Source organism: Hemitrygon akajei, chromosome 3 (genome assembly GCF_048418815.1).
Source record: "Hemitrygon akajei chromosome 3, sHemAka1.3, whole genome shotgun sequence".
Taxonomy (NCBI): Eukaryota; Metazoa; Chordata; class Chondrichthyes; order Myliobatiformes; family Dasyatidae; genus Hemitrygon; species Hemitrygon akajei.
The window spans coordinates 59,290,484-59,305,754 of NC_133126.1; positions in this window are offsets into that span (position 1 = coordinate 59,290,484).

Below are 15,271 nucleotides of genomic sequence, written 5' to 3' on the forward strand. Positions count from 1 at the left end.
CACTGGATTGGTTGTTTCCATCATTCCACAAAAAGAGTTTGTATGTCATTTTAAAGATACTGAACTGAAGCCTGCAAATATCAACTAAAAATGAATTAAGAAAGGTACTGCATGATGCCAAAGCAGTGTTGAAGGATGGAATGAAAATGCTACACCCAAATTTTACAAAGTATGTTCAGTTCTTTATGCCATCTGTGATAAAGTAGCCAGTGAGCTATATCATGGAGACTGAAGAAATTCTTTCCACTGTTGAGTGGAGCCCATGGGCAACACCAGTGTCCCAGCATCCAAGAAAAATGGGTCTGGTGGAATATCTGGTGATTTTAAGGCCACCATCAACTTAATACATCAATACCCTCTACCCAGGATAGGGGATATCTTTGCAAACATTTCTGGAGGGAAACACTCAGGCAAAGTGGACAACTGAGACCTAGCTACAGATGAAGATGGAAGAAGAGTCCAAAATATTTCTCACTATAAACTCTCACAAAAAGCTTTATCACTATAATAGACTAATTTTTGGAGTAGCATTTGCACCTGCACTCTGTCAGAAAGCTCTGGATCAGGTGTTGTAAGGATGAAAATGATTCCAGGAATAAAAGTATTAATGTATGAGGAGCATTTGATGACTCTAGGCCTTAACTTGCTGGAGTTTTGAAGAATATGGGAGATGTTTTTGAACCTTACCAGATTTTGAAAGGCCTACATACAGTGATCATGGAGAGGATGTTAACGATAGTGGGAGAGTGTACAATCTGAAAATAGTATTATGTCCCTTTAAAACCAAGATGTGATGGATTTTTTCCCACCAGAGGGTGGTGGATCTGTGGAATTCATTGCCATGGAATGAAGTGGAGGCCAAGTTACTGGGTATATTTAAAGTGAAGCTTGATAAGTTCCTGACTTGTAAGAATGTCGAAGGTTATGATGAGAAGGCAGGATAATGAGGTTGCGCGGGAATATAAATTAGTCTTGATGGAATAGCAAAGCAGACTTGATAGGCTGAATGGCCTAATTCTGTTCCTTTGTCTTAACAATGACAATGTGCTTTACACATGGGCGTCACATGTTTCTGTCACTAACTTCAGAGAACGAATGGTTATTAAAGACCTCTGTACTGTAACTATCAACTTAATGCCATATCTCACAATATTAATGTCATGCAGCATGAAACTAGATGTGCACCAATGCTACTTGCAGTAATTCCCTTTCACTCGTTCCTTCTCCTTCTCATCCATTCTCCCCCAGTTTACCATAGAACAGGATAAAGCATCGAACACTGATGCCACTGCATGACTCTGCAGGCTTAATAGCTTGCAAATCTGTATAGTAGATAGAAGCATGAATTGCTATGTGTTTAATCAATCACCCCCTGCACATTGGGAACTTTATGAACATATAATGAGCTGAATGTGATGATCCTTTCACCAGTGGAGCAGAGGGCATCTCTATCTCCCTGAGCACATCAGTTCAATGCTTTCTGACTGACTCCGGTGAATAAACAAGCAGCATAACAATTAAGTGCTGTGATTGCTGTCAGTGTGACAGACAGGGCAGTATTTGGGCTGATTCTGCAGTTGTAAATTGAATAGCCTAGTTCTGAAATTACGTCCTCAGATAACTGTAGTCTTTATGTGCTCCTTCACGAGTTTGATGTGGTTGTGCCCTGGTCCATCATCAATGTCACAGGAATAGTTAATAATTACTATACTGTTTCTTCTATGAGCTCCCCAGCTCTTTTTCTCTACTGTCTCTTTCATTTCTCATTGAGTTATGATGCAGGACTAGGCTAATCAGTCTGTATAGCTCTTTCATTCTTCACAGAAGGGTAGAGGTAATCTCACTTGCCTGACTTGTTTAACCATCTTGTTTTCTTTTTGACTTATTTTCTTCAATAACTACTTAATGTGTTTCATAAACATGGAATTTCTGTTTCAATCTCTGGTCCTTACATCTATGTTATAACATTTAATGTATAAAGTGTTACTTAGGCTCACCTCTTTGCAACCCCATATCCTCCTATTCCTGATCCTGATCCTTCCGAAAGATTTATCTTAGCCTATTCTGCCACACCTTTTATTACTTTTAAACAATGCTATTAAATCACTTCTGACCTCCCTTGTCTCAAATGTTCACATCCCCTTCACGCCTTCCTGCTTCTTTGGTGATTCAGATTGTACCCTCAATTACTTTAACATCCAACTTATAACACTGTCCCCCAAGTCAAGCATTAAATAACCTACTGAGGTTTGACACAGATTCAATAATCTATCAGGCCAAATCCCATCATGATCAGTGCTGATGGGAACTTCTGGAGTCTCCTCTGTACTTTGTCCTTATGCAATATTGTAGAGTCATTGAGTAACACAGCACAGAAGATGGCCTGTCGGCCTAACTGGTCCCACAGCATCATCCCTGTTAATGCCAGTTGTCTACATTCAGCCCATGACCTTCCAAATCCCTCCCCTCTATTTACCTATCCAAATGCCCCTCAAGTTGCACTCACCTTGATCGCTTTCTCTGTAGCTTATTCCAAGTACTCACTGTTCACTGTGTCAAGAAATTTCCTCTCAGTTTCTTTTGAATATCTCTTCTCTTACCACATAACTATGCCCTCTAGTTTTAGACTCTCCAACCCTTGCCTGAGTGATAAGGCATAAAGTTCACAAAGTTGTGGGGAGCTGCAGAATTACCACAAGACTTCAAAGACGCATCAATCGTGACCATCTACAAGAACAAGGAAGACAAGAGAGACTGCAACAATTACCGTGGCATCTCTCTTCTGTCAGTTGCGGGAGAATGCGTCGCATAGATTATCTTTAGAGGCTTGGTGTCCAACATTAGTGACAACATCCTTCCAGAAAGCCAGTGTGGTTTTCGAACAGGCTGTAGACATGATCTTCTCACTGAGGCAGCTCCAAGAGAAATGTGTTAAGCAGCAGAGAAGCCTTTATGTCACATTTGTTGATCTAACCAAAGCGTTCAACACTGTTGAAAGAGATGGCCTGTGGAAGCTCCTACCAAAACTCAGTTGCCCTCCACGCTTAACCAACATCATCCGTCAGTTCCATGAAGGCATGGAAGGTCGCATCAACATGTGTGGTGAGTTGTCAGATCCATTTCCCATCAGCAACAGTGTAAAACAAGGTTGTGTTTTGGCTTCTACTCTGTTTGGACTATTCTTCGCTGCTGTCCTTCAGGATGCCACATCAGACTTGAAGTCAGGGGTCCTCCTACAAATGAGGGTTGATGGCGGCTCCTCAACCTCACAAGACTGAGAGCAAAAACAAAAGTCAGGGACATTGTGGTGCATGAGCTATAGTTTGCTGTTGACTCTGCACTGATTGCCCACTCTCTCGAAGACTTACAGGAGATCACCAGTTGCTTTGCCAGCACAGCCAAAAGCTTCAGACTGACAATCAGCCTGAAAAAGATGGAAGTTTTGTACCAACCGGCTCCTGGCTCAAGCTACAAAGAACCAACTGTCCTCATTGATGATGCTCGTCTCAATGCTGCCAGGTTTTGCTACCTGGGCAGCATAATAACATCCTCAGCTTCTCTGGATGTAGAGATTGAGTCAAGAACCAGAAAAGCCTGCTTTGCCTTTGGTCAGCTGAAAGATCGAGTTTGGTCACGGAACATCAGGTTGGCCACCAAGTGCAAGGTAAACAGGGCCGTTGTCATATCAGCCTTGCTATACGGATGTGAGACGTGGTGCCCATATCAGAGTCACTTATGCCAGCTTCGCCAACTGCAGCATCATCACCTACGTTCTCTGATGAAGATCACCTGGCGAGACAAGGTCTCCAATACCGAGGTCCTCTCTCGAACTGGAATGTCAGCAGTTTCAACCTTGGTGATGTCAGCCCAACTGTGCTGGGCAGGACATGTTGTCAGAATGCCTGATGGAAGACTGCCCAAGGACATTTTGTATGGTCAACTGTCCAGTGGTACCCTAAACCAAGGAGGCCAGCGACTACGGTACAAGGATGTTCTGCACAGGAGCCTCAAAAAAGCTGACATTGCCCCATCAACATGGGAGAATCTGGCTCAAGTTCGCTCACAGTGGAAGGATGCCATCAGAAAAGGTGTGGACGCTGCTGAGAACAAGGTCATAGAGGCAACAGAGGAAAGGCACAGGAAATGCCACAATATGGCTTTTGCCCCTGCTGCCCCTCCAGGCCTCACCTGCCATGTATGTGGCAAGCAGTGCCTGTCAGGGATCGGCCTGTACAGCCACTCCAGGATGCAGATATCAAACCCCACTAACTGACTGAAAGGAACCATCATCATCCTATGGGATGGATCGCCAGAGAGAGAGAGAGAGAGAGAGAGAGAGAGAGAAGGCATAGTCCATGACTACTGGCTTTAATTCAATGGGAGAAGCATTTAACTTGTAGTCTGTTGTTGAACACAAAGTTACCTGCTGTGGTGTAGGTGGTAAAAAGGAGTTAAAGCTCAGGAATGGTTCTTTGTGTTGTTGTGTATCTTCTCAGTGGTTTCCCTTTCAGCTACTAGGATGGGAGACAAACAGGACAAATCAAATCCTACCCCTTTTGATAATAATCAGTGGGTAATCAATGAAATGCTCTGGTTTCTATCATAAAATCATTATCTTGGTGGTATAGGCATATACTGCTGATAACAATTCAGCCTGCTGCAATTTTTCCAAGCTGTTATCTATGTAAAGCCAATTCAGAAACACTCTCTCTACAGTTTTCAAATCATATCCTGGTGTGATTACTGTAAATTCTTTTCTTCATGTTGGTGGGGACAGTGACTCAATAGACCTCTGTCTTACTCCCTCGATTCACTAAGTGCTGAATTCAGCTGTTGAAAAGTGGTGGTAATTCTGGATGAGGGCAATGGAAGTCATCCAGTCAGATCAACATGAGAACTGTGAATATCTGCAGTGCAAGACCATTGCTTATTACCTTAATTGCAAAATCGTTATCAATACTGTTTTCTGAGTTGAACTCTCATCCTTTACGGAAAAGACACAGGAACACACCTGCTATGAAGTTCGCCACAGGAGACTACTCAATGGTGCAGACATATAGAACATCAAACATGGAGCAGTGGTCTACACTGTGCTGACCTTTCAACCCATTTCTAGACCAATCTAACTCTTCACAGCCCCCACACAGCCCTCGGTTTTTTTTTTAACTATGTTCCTCTCTAAGAGTCTTATAACTGCCCCTAAAACTGTATATCTGCCTCTGCCAATGACTCTGACAGTGTGTTCCATGCCCTTACCATTCTCTATGTTAAAACCTGCCACCTGCCATCTCCCTATACTTTCTTCCAATCATCTTAAAAGTATCTGCTCTTGTACTAGTCATTGCCACCCTGGGAAAAAGGCACTGGATGGTGATTCTAACTATGCCTGTTATAATCTTACACACCTCTATCAAGTCTCCTCTCATTTTCCTTCAGTTCAGAGTGGACTGAATTTGATCAAACTTTCTTCATAGACATGTTCTGTAATCCAGGAACATTTCCTCTGCACTCTTTCTGAAGGTTCTACATCCTTCCTATAATGAGGAAACCAGAACTGAACACAATAATCCAAATGTGGTCTAACCTGGGTTTTATAGAGCTGCAACATTACCTCTCGGCTCTTGAGCTCAATCCCCGACTAATGAGGGCCAACACACCATACACATTTTTAACCACCCTATCAGCTTGTGCAACAACTTTGAAGAACCCATGGAATTGTACTCTAAGATCCCTGTCCCTCCACACTGTTAAGAATCCTGTCAGTAACTTTGTATTCTGTCGTCAAGTTCAACTTCCCAAAGTGTATCACTTCTCACTTTTCTAAATTGAACTTTGCCTGCCACTTCTCAGCCCAAATGAGACAATAAAATTACCCAGTTCTGAAAGCATCCATTGATGATCTAGTTGATTTCTGGATTAAAATAGAGATAATAATCTCAAACTAAAATAAATGGTCTGCCAAGCTGGAATTTGACTTCAGCTTACTTGGAGACATGTTGCACCATTTCTAATAGCAAGAAAATCCTTTGGGTGCAGGACCAAATAATAGGCTGGAAAACCCTCTTTTAGTACATCATTTAGACTGCTTTGGCACAATTGTCTGCACAGTTGGAGACATCTGGTCAGCAGCTCCATGGAAGTAGTAGCAAAGATGAAATTCCTAATAAACTAATGTGTGTACTCTCATCATAAATGTAACGCTCAGTTATATCGGCTTGTATGTATCTAGGGGAGATCCTGTTCCCGACCCAACCTTTACTCATGATTGTGTCAGTTGCTGTGCACTGCCACCTGATACGGCCTCAAACATCAATCATCAGCCAGCACACAATGTACATTTTACAAACTACACTTCATAAATCTTACTTGATCTATGAGATTAATAAAGATACAATACAAAAAGGAGTGAATGGAAACAAAAAAAGGCGCCAGACTTATCAAAGTTCAGTTTCTTCGTGCACACACAGTTGGAGCTCGGGACCTTCCTTCTTCCCCTGCAATCCACTTCGACCCCACGACTCGTAGCTCGGGACCACCCAAAGTGATTGACCAGAACACTCCCAGCACATCTGTCTTCCTCTCGATCTCCCCTCCAACTCCCCAAAAGGCTGCACAACACTAGCTTACAGACCCACAAGAAAGAATAACATCTATCCCAATTGGTTAACAAATGAATACAATTCTCATTATCAGTAATTATAACCCAAACAAGCTGCGAGAGAAAGCACTCTCTCACCAGTTAACATAACAAAGAAGCATTTTTACTTTTAACATAACAAAGAAGCCATTTTGATTAACATACACAGTAACATAAAGAAGAAACCCCTTACATTATATAAGCAAAACTATTCCATAGTGCTCTATCAAAGAACTCACCAAAGTTAATGTGCTTGGAGAGTTCACAGGAAGTTACCGTGTTGTCACCTATCTGTTAGTCTATGCTTTACTTCCACCTCCAGAATTTATGGCAATCTGCAATCTTTTGCGACCTGGTCTTGTAACTTGCTGCTTCATTATTGCCTCGTGATGGCTTAGTTTTGGCTTAAATTTCATCATTCCTATAATTACTGAGGCTTTGTTAGCTCTATTTTCCTATTTGAGGCTCTATTTTTCACATTGTTAAATGCATTACTCAAGCTCATACACACTTATCAAGATCAAAAGGATGATCTCCTTAAGGACCCACACTGGAGCTGGTATCAGCTTTTCTTATGTCACTGAGAGCTTGATCTGATTTATAGGTGACATCTTTATTGCCACTGTTCCATAAGACAGACATAGGAGCAGAATTAGGCAGTTCAGCCCATTGAGTCTGTTCCGCCATTTCATCATGGCTGATCCCGGATCCCACTCAACCCCTTACATCTGCCTTCTCACCTTATCCTTTGATTCCCTAACTGATCAGGAAACTATCAACTTTCACCTTAAATATATGCATGGACTTGGCCTCCTCTGTAGTCTGTGGCAGAGCATTCCACAGATTTACTGCTCTCTGGCTAAAAACATTCCTCCTTACCTCTTTTCTAAAGGGTCACCACTCAGTTTTGAGGCTGTACCCTCTAGTTCTAGATACCCCCACTATAGGAAACATCCTCTCCACATCTACCCTATCTAGTCCTTTTAACTTTCAGTAGGTTTCAATGAGATCCCCCTGCATTCTTTTAAATTCCATTGAGTACAGGCCCAACCATGCCAAGTGCTCCTCATGTGTTAACCCCTTCATTTCCAGAATCATCTTCGTGAACCTCCTCTGGACTCTCTCCAATGACAATACATTCTTTCTGAGATATGGGGCCCCAAAATTGTTGACAATACTCAAATTGCTGTTACATGCAGATGTCTCCCTAGTTAGACATGTTTTATCCATGAAAGCTATATTCAGGTATCTCTCACTTTGCTAGACTGTAGCTTGTTTCCTGCCAACAATGATATTTATTAAGTATTTAGCCAGATACATGAACAGGCAGGGACTTGAGGAATATAGACCACATGGAGGCAGATGTAGTTTAAATTTGCATCATGGTTGGTTCCTGTGCTATTCTGTGCTAAGGATAATGATGCATTATAATTTAGAGATAATGTGATGATATCTCATTAGTATTCTTAGAGCTGATAAACTTAACATTTCAGATTCAAAAACACATTAAAAACTGCCTAATGATTTGCCAGCCACTAATTAACAAATATGCATTGAATTAGCCCTTGAAGTAGCCATAACCAACCACCTAAAGAATACAGTGTGGTGACCCACTTTCTGCACAGGCGAACCGGCTCACAAATAGCCAGCGCGCGGGGGGGTGGGGGGGGGGGGGAGACTTGGTAATGCACCTCTGATGTCATTTCGGCCCGGAGAGGGGTGGGCGCTAGGGATTAAATGCCAGCACCGCAAAGTTTGAATAAACTAGTCTCGAAACGACACAACACAGAGGCAGGAGTGAGGAGGCCAGTGAACAGTGGTGTTTCTACCACCAGCGGTGGGGCACAAAAGCCCGCCATTGTCGCCCGCCCTGCAAGGGCCAGGGCCAGGGCCAGGGCCAGCTGCCGCTAATGACTATAGCGGCTGGCCACCAGGACAGCCTCTTGTACGTCTGGGACAAATAGTCGGGACGTCGCTTCTTGGTCGACACCGGAGCGGAAATCAGCGTCTTGCCCCCGACGGGGTATGACACCAACAACACCCACCCTGAGGGCTGCAAACGGCAGCATGATACGGACCTACAGCACCCGCACAGTGCAGCTGCAGTTCGGCGCCAGCCGGTTCACGTGGGACTTCACACTGGCTGCCGTGGTCCAACCACTCCTGGGGGCAGACTTCTTGCGAGCTCACAGCCTGCTGGTCGACTTGCAAGGGAAAAGACTGGTACATGCCGAGACTTTCCAGACGTTCTCCCTGGGTGAAGCCAAGTTGCCGGCCCCACACCTGGACTCCATCACGCTGTCGGACAACGAATTCACCAGAATCCTGGCAGACTTTCCATCGATTCTGGCACTGCAGTTCACGGCAGCCATGCCCAGACACGGGGTTCAGCACCACATCCCGACCCAGGGACCACCCATCCACGCCCGCACACGAAGGCTCCCCCCGGAAAAGCTCCGCCTGGCGAAGGAGGAGTTCAAGAGGGTGGAGGAATTGGGGATCGTACGGAGGTCCGACAGCCAATGGGCCGCCCCCCTGCACATGGTGCCCAAAGCAGCTGGGGTTTGGAGACCATGCAGCGACTACCGCAGACTGAACGAGGCTACAACTCCAGACCGTTACCCCGTGCCGCACATACAGGACTTTGCAGCAAACCTGCACAGGGCAAGAATATTTTCCAAAGTAGACCTCCTCCAGGGATACCATCAAATCAGCAGCCTGAAGACATCCCCAAAATGGCACTTATCACCCCGTTCGGCCTGTTTGAGTTCCTCCGAATGCCGTTCGGCCTGAAGAATGCCGCACAGACGTTCCAGCGGCTAATGGATGCGGTGGGACACAACCTGGACTTTGCATTCATCTATTTGGATGACATCCTTATAGCCAGCAGTAGTCGTCAGGAGCATCTGTCCCACCTCCGCCAGCTCTACTCCCGCCTGAGTGATTTTGGCCTCACGATCCACCCGGCCAAATGCCAGTTCGGTCTCGATACCATCGACTTCCTGGGCCACAGGATTACCAAAGACAGGGCAACACCTCTGCCCGCCAAGGTAGACGTGATCCGCCACTTTGCCCGGCCCAGCACAGTCAAAGGCCTACAGGAGTTCGTTGTTATGGTGAACTTCTACCACCGTTTCCTCCCCTCAGCAGCCCGTATCATGCACACTTTGTACACCCTGATGTTGGGTAAAGGCAAGAACATTACTTGGGACAAGGAGGCTGTGGCCACTTTTGTTAAAGCCAAGGAAGCCTTGGCAGATGCCATGATGCTAGTGCACCCCAGAACGGACGTTCCAACCACACTCACGGTGGACGCATCCGACACGGCAGTCGATGGGGTGCTGGAGCAGCTCATCGAGGGGCGCTGGCAACCCCTGGCATTCTTCAGCAAGCACCTACGACCACCCGAACTCAAGTACAGTGATTTCGACCGGAAGCTGTTGGCACCGTATCTGGCAATCCGGCATTTCAGGTACTTCTTAGAAGGTAGGCCATTCACCGCATTGACGGACCACAAACCGTTGACCTTTGTGTTCACGAAGGTGTCCGATTCCTGGTCAGCTCGCCAGCAGCGACATCTGTCCTACATCTCCAAGTACACGACGGACATCCAGCATGTCTCGGGAAAAGACAACGTCGCGGCGGACGCACTCTCCAGACCAGCTGTCCAGGCCCTGTCCCTGGGGATGGACTATGCAGCACTGGCGGAGGCACAGCAGGCAGATGATGAGATGCCCAGCTACAGGACCGCAGTCTCGGGTTTTCAGCTGCAGGACTTTCTCACAGGCCCAAGTGAGAGGACCCTCCTGTGAGACGTGACTACCAGCCAACCTCGCCCCATCGTCCCGGCAGCCTGGAGATGGCGAGTTTTCGACTCCATACACGGTTTGGCGCACCCATCTATCAGGACAACCGTCCAGCTGGTCTCCAGCAAGTTCACGTGGCACGGACTTCGCAAGCAGGTCAGTGAATGGGCCAGAACATGCACGCAGTGCCAAACAGCCAAGGTGCAGCGGCACAGTAAAGCCCCGCCACAGCAGTTTGAACCCACCCACCGGAGGTTTGACCACATTCATGTGGATATCGTGGGCCCCCTACCAGTGTCCCGAGGAGCGCGATACCTCCTAACTATGGTAGACCGGTTCACGAGGTGGCCAGAGGCGGTCCCGCTCACCGACACATCTGCCGATTCCTGCGCCCGAGTACTGATTGCAACCTGGGTAGCACGCTTCGGGGTACCGGCCCACATTACCTCCGACAGAGGCGCCCAGTTCACCTCCAGCCTGTGGTCGGCTGTGGCCAGCCTGTTGGGAATGCAGCTACACCACACTACTGCCTACCACCCACAGTCGAACAGACTAGTGGAACGCTTCCACCATCACTTGAAGTCGGCTCTCATGGCCCGCCTGAGAGGACCTAACTGGGTGGACGAGCTTCCCTGGGTCCTGCTTGGAATTCGTACAGCACCCAAAGAGGATCTGCACGCCTCATCGGCCAAGTTGGTGTACGGCGCACCCCGGCCGTCCCAGTGGAGTTCATACCAGCCCCAAGGGGGCACAAGGAAGAACCCGCAGCAGTCCTGGACAGACTACACGAGAGGCTCGGCAACCTGGCCCCCGTACCAACTTCACAGCACGGACAGATCCCGACCCATGTACTCAAAGACCTGCAGAACTGTAAGTTTGTGTTTGTACGAAGGGGTAGACACCGGGCACTGCTACAGCGGCTGTAAGAGGGGCTGTTCAAGGTGATCAACAACAACGGGTCTACGTACGTTATGGACATTGGGGGGAAGGAGGAGGTTTTCACGGCGGACTGACTCAAACCAGCCCATGTGGACGGCGCAGCCGGTCGAGATTCAGGCACCGCGGCGCAGAGGCAGACCTCCCAAACAGAGGCTGATCCAGACTGTGGACACTGTGGGGTGTGTCGCCAGTTCTGGGGGGGGTTTATGTGGTGACCCACTTTCTGCGCAGGCGAACCGGCTCACAAATAGCAAGCGCGCAGGGGGGAGACTTTGGTAATGCACCTCTGATGTCATTTCCGCCTGGAGAGGGCGGGCACTAGGGATTAAATGCCAGCGCCGCGAAGTTTGAATAAACTAGTCTCAAAACAACTTACCGACTGCGTGTCATTATTTCAGCGCTGTGTGTAGCACATCGCTGCAACAGAAGTAATGATGATCAAGTTTATTTGGCTTATTATTATTATTATTATTGTCACATGCAGTGAGGTACAGTGAAAAAGCCTGTCTTGCTTACTGTTCATATTGATCAATGCAGTATGTTATGGTAATACAAGGTAAAACAATAACAATAAAGTGTTTCAATGACAGAGAAAGTGCAGTGAAGATTGACAGTAAGGTGCAAGATCATATCGAGGTAGACGGTCAGGTCAAGAGTCCATCTTATCATACTAAGGAACCATTGAACTACAGGATAGATGTCATCCTTGAGCCTCATGGAACATGCTTCCAGGCCTTTACATCTTCTGCCTGATGAGAGGGGTGAACAGAGAAAATCCCTGGTGGGTAGATTCTTTGGTTATGTTGGCTGCTTAACTAAGGCAGCGAGAAGTGTAGACAGATTCCATGGAGGTGAGGCTGGTTTCCATGATATGCTGAGTTATGTCGGCAGCTCTCTGCACAGTGTTATGTTAACAGGTAGAGCAATGCATACCAAGCCACAAAATATTTGGACAGGATGATCTCTATGGTTCATCAATTGATAAAATTTGTGAAGGTCAAAGGGAATCCTCACCGACTTTTGTCAGTGGAACCATACTTAATTTCTTTAGCCACCTGAAGAAGTAGAGACATTGTAAGCTTTCTTGTTCATTCTTGGCATCAACTTGATTGACCAGGACAGACTAGTAATGATGTTCACTCCTAGGAACCTGAAACTCTCAACACAGTCATCTCATCACCATTGATGAGGGTATGCTTCGCCACACTCCTTTTTCCAATGACCAGCCCTTTATCTTAGTCACAGCTTTATTGCAGAGTACAAGTTTAATTGACTGAAGAAGCAGATCTTATATTTTTATTTGTTGAATGGACAGGTTCAGCAGTGATAATCTATTTTTAACTTCCCAAAGACTAAACTACTCGCTACGCCCTTTCAAAGGATTATCAGGAGCTCACACAGCTATGAATTACAGACCGGATAAAAATGGAAGTTTATGGGCTGTGCAGAAGGGAATAGTTAGCTTGATCATGGAATAGGTTAAAAGGTTGGCACAATATAGTGGACTGAAGGGCATATATACTACATTGTATTGTTTTATATGTTCTATGGCAAATTCATTGGACATTAGAGAGTTAAGTAGGTTTCAATGATATCCAAAATCTTTGCAGATACTGTTATAAATACCAACCATTTCTTCCAGATTGATTATCTGAATTAAAATTTTATCAGACATGGTGGGATTTTGATATATTTCTGAATCATTACCTGAGCTTTGCTCTTTCCCCTACTCTAGACTGCTGAATTCCACAGCCAATATCTAACCAATACGATGCATGGCCATTGGATGGAATATCTTTGCAACATTCTTCTCTTCTTTTTATAGCTGGATCAGCCTTCTTGCGGCTTTTATCAGGAACTAAAATTTAATTTGTCTTTTTTGTGTTTAGTTTGCCTTCTTCAAAAAGGTTTTAAGTAAATTACTTTTGATTCAAAGGCTGAAAGAAACTCTCATGTGGGCTGCAAAGTAAATAGATCACAAGCAAGGAGAGTTTAAATACCATTTCTGGTAGGCAACCATGACGCTCTGAATAGAAGTAGGCTATATGCAGAGGGATTTGAGGTTATGGGTTCACAGGATATTAGAACAGCACCTCAGATGATGGGACTGAGTTTGCAAAGAAACTACAAGCTGTGATTATAATATTGCTGAGATGGATTCTATAAAGAATGGCAAATTGGAGCTGCCTGGTTATTACTCAGATAGTGAACCTTCACTAAAGATTGTTTTCAGCTTCCAACAACTTCTTAGCCTATAACTTGCAGAATTACAGCATACATCTTCAACACAATTACACAGTCTTGCAGGCACTGTGCTCACCTCTTTTATCTTTATTTTTATCTTTCTTTAGAAAGAACGAGCAAAAGTATTGAACTGGGACAACTTCCGGCTCATGAGAACCTGCAACTCTGGGAGAAGAAAATTCAATTTTTCATTAATTATGAAAGAGTGGAGAGAGTTAGTCTGCTATGACAACAGCTGATGAGCATGCAATAAAGATCAGCAATGTCTTTGTTAAGAAACGATTTAAACTTGGCAAGATTGCAGGTGCAGTATTTTTGCAATTGTACCATTTTCCCACTGGTATAAATTAGAGAGCTAGATTGATATTTGTAAGTTACTTTAAGTGACATATTGGTTTCAGGTTTGACTCATTCATTTGAACAAAATTGAACAAATAGCACAAAAATTTATTGTATTTCTAAAGTACAAAGGCCTAGCTGACTGCAGTAATTCCTGTATCCCTGAGCTATCATTTTAAGGAATAATTAATGTCATGAACAGCAGCAAAGTTGACCATTTTAACCTGTGCCCCTTATAGGCTATTGAACAAAATGTGCAGTGCACAAAATATATTTTCTCTTCAATAGTCCAATCTGCTGTATTCCCAAGACCAATGTTTTTCATGGTTTCTGATCATGTTTTCTTCCTACATCACCACTGCAGCTAACCTTGCCATAACTTCCTCCGTATTGAGGATACAAATTGGCAAATGGTACAGAGATGCTTATTTTGAAACATGACAGATTTCAACTTGATAATCCATGATTTAGAGGTCAAAATCACCTCCTCCCCCCAAAAAAAATAATAGACAACATTCAGGAAGATGTGACCACAGAGTTACTCCAGCATTTTGTTTGTTCTCCAGATTCCAGCATCTACAGCTTTTTGTGTTACTGGTCCTGCTCTTGCCTTCTGTGTTACTTCATTACAATCCAATGCCTTTCTTGAACAATGTGGCAAGAGGGGCAACACCATGAGATAAAATCCCTTCATGGAGTAAGGTGAACATATTGTCCTGGATAAAGTCCACAACTTCACTCTCAAGGAAACTGGGAGTGGATTACCTCATAGACTTTAGTGATTCAGTATGATCCAGCAGGCAGTGAAGAAAGCTAATGGCATGTTGACCTTCATAACAAAGGGAGTTGAGTATAGGAGCAAAAACATCCTTCTGCAGTGGTATAGGGTCCTGGTGAGACCACACCTGGAGTATTGTGTGCAGTTTTGGTCTCCAAATTTGAGGAAGGAGATTCTTGCTATTGAAGGAGTGCAGCGTAGGTTCATGAGTTAATTCCCAGGATGGTGTGACTGTCATATGTTGAAAGATTGGAGCGACTGGGCTTGTATACACTGAAATTTAGAAGGATGAGAGGGGATCTGATTGAAACGTGTAAGATTATTAAGGGATTGGGCATGCTAGAGGCAGGAAACATGTTCCTGATGTTGGGGGTTCCAAAACCAGAGGCCACAGTTTAAGAATAAGGGGTAGGCCATTTAGAACGGAATTGAGGAAAAACATTTTCACCCAGAGAGTTGTGGATCTGTGGAATGCTCTGCCTCAGAAGGCAGTGGAGGCCAATTCTCTGGATGCTTTCAAGAAAGAGT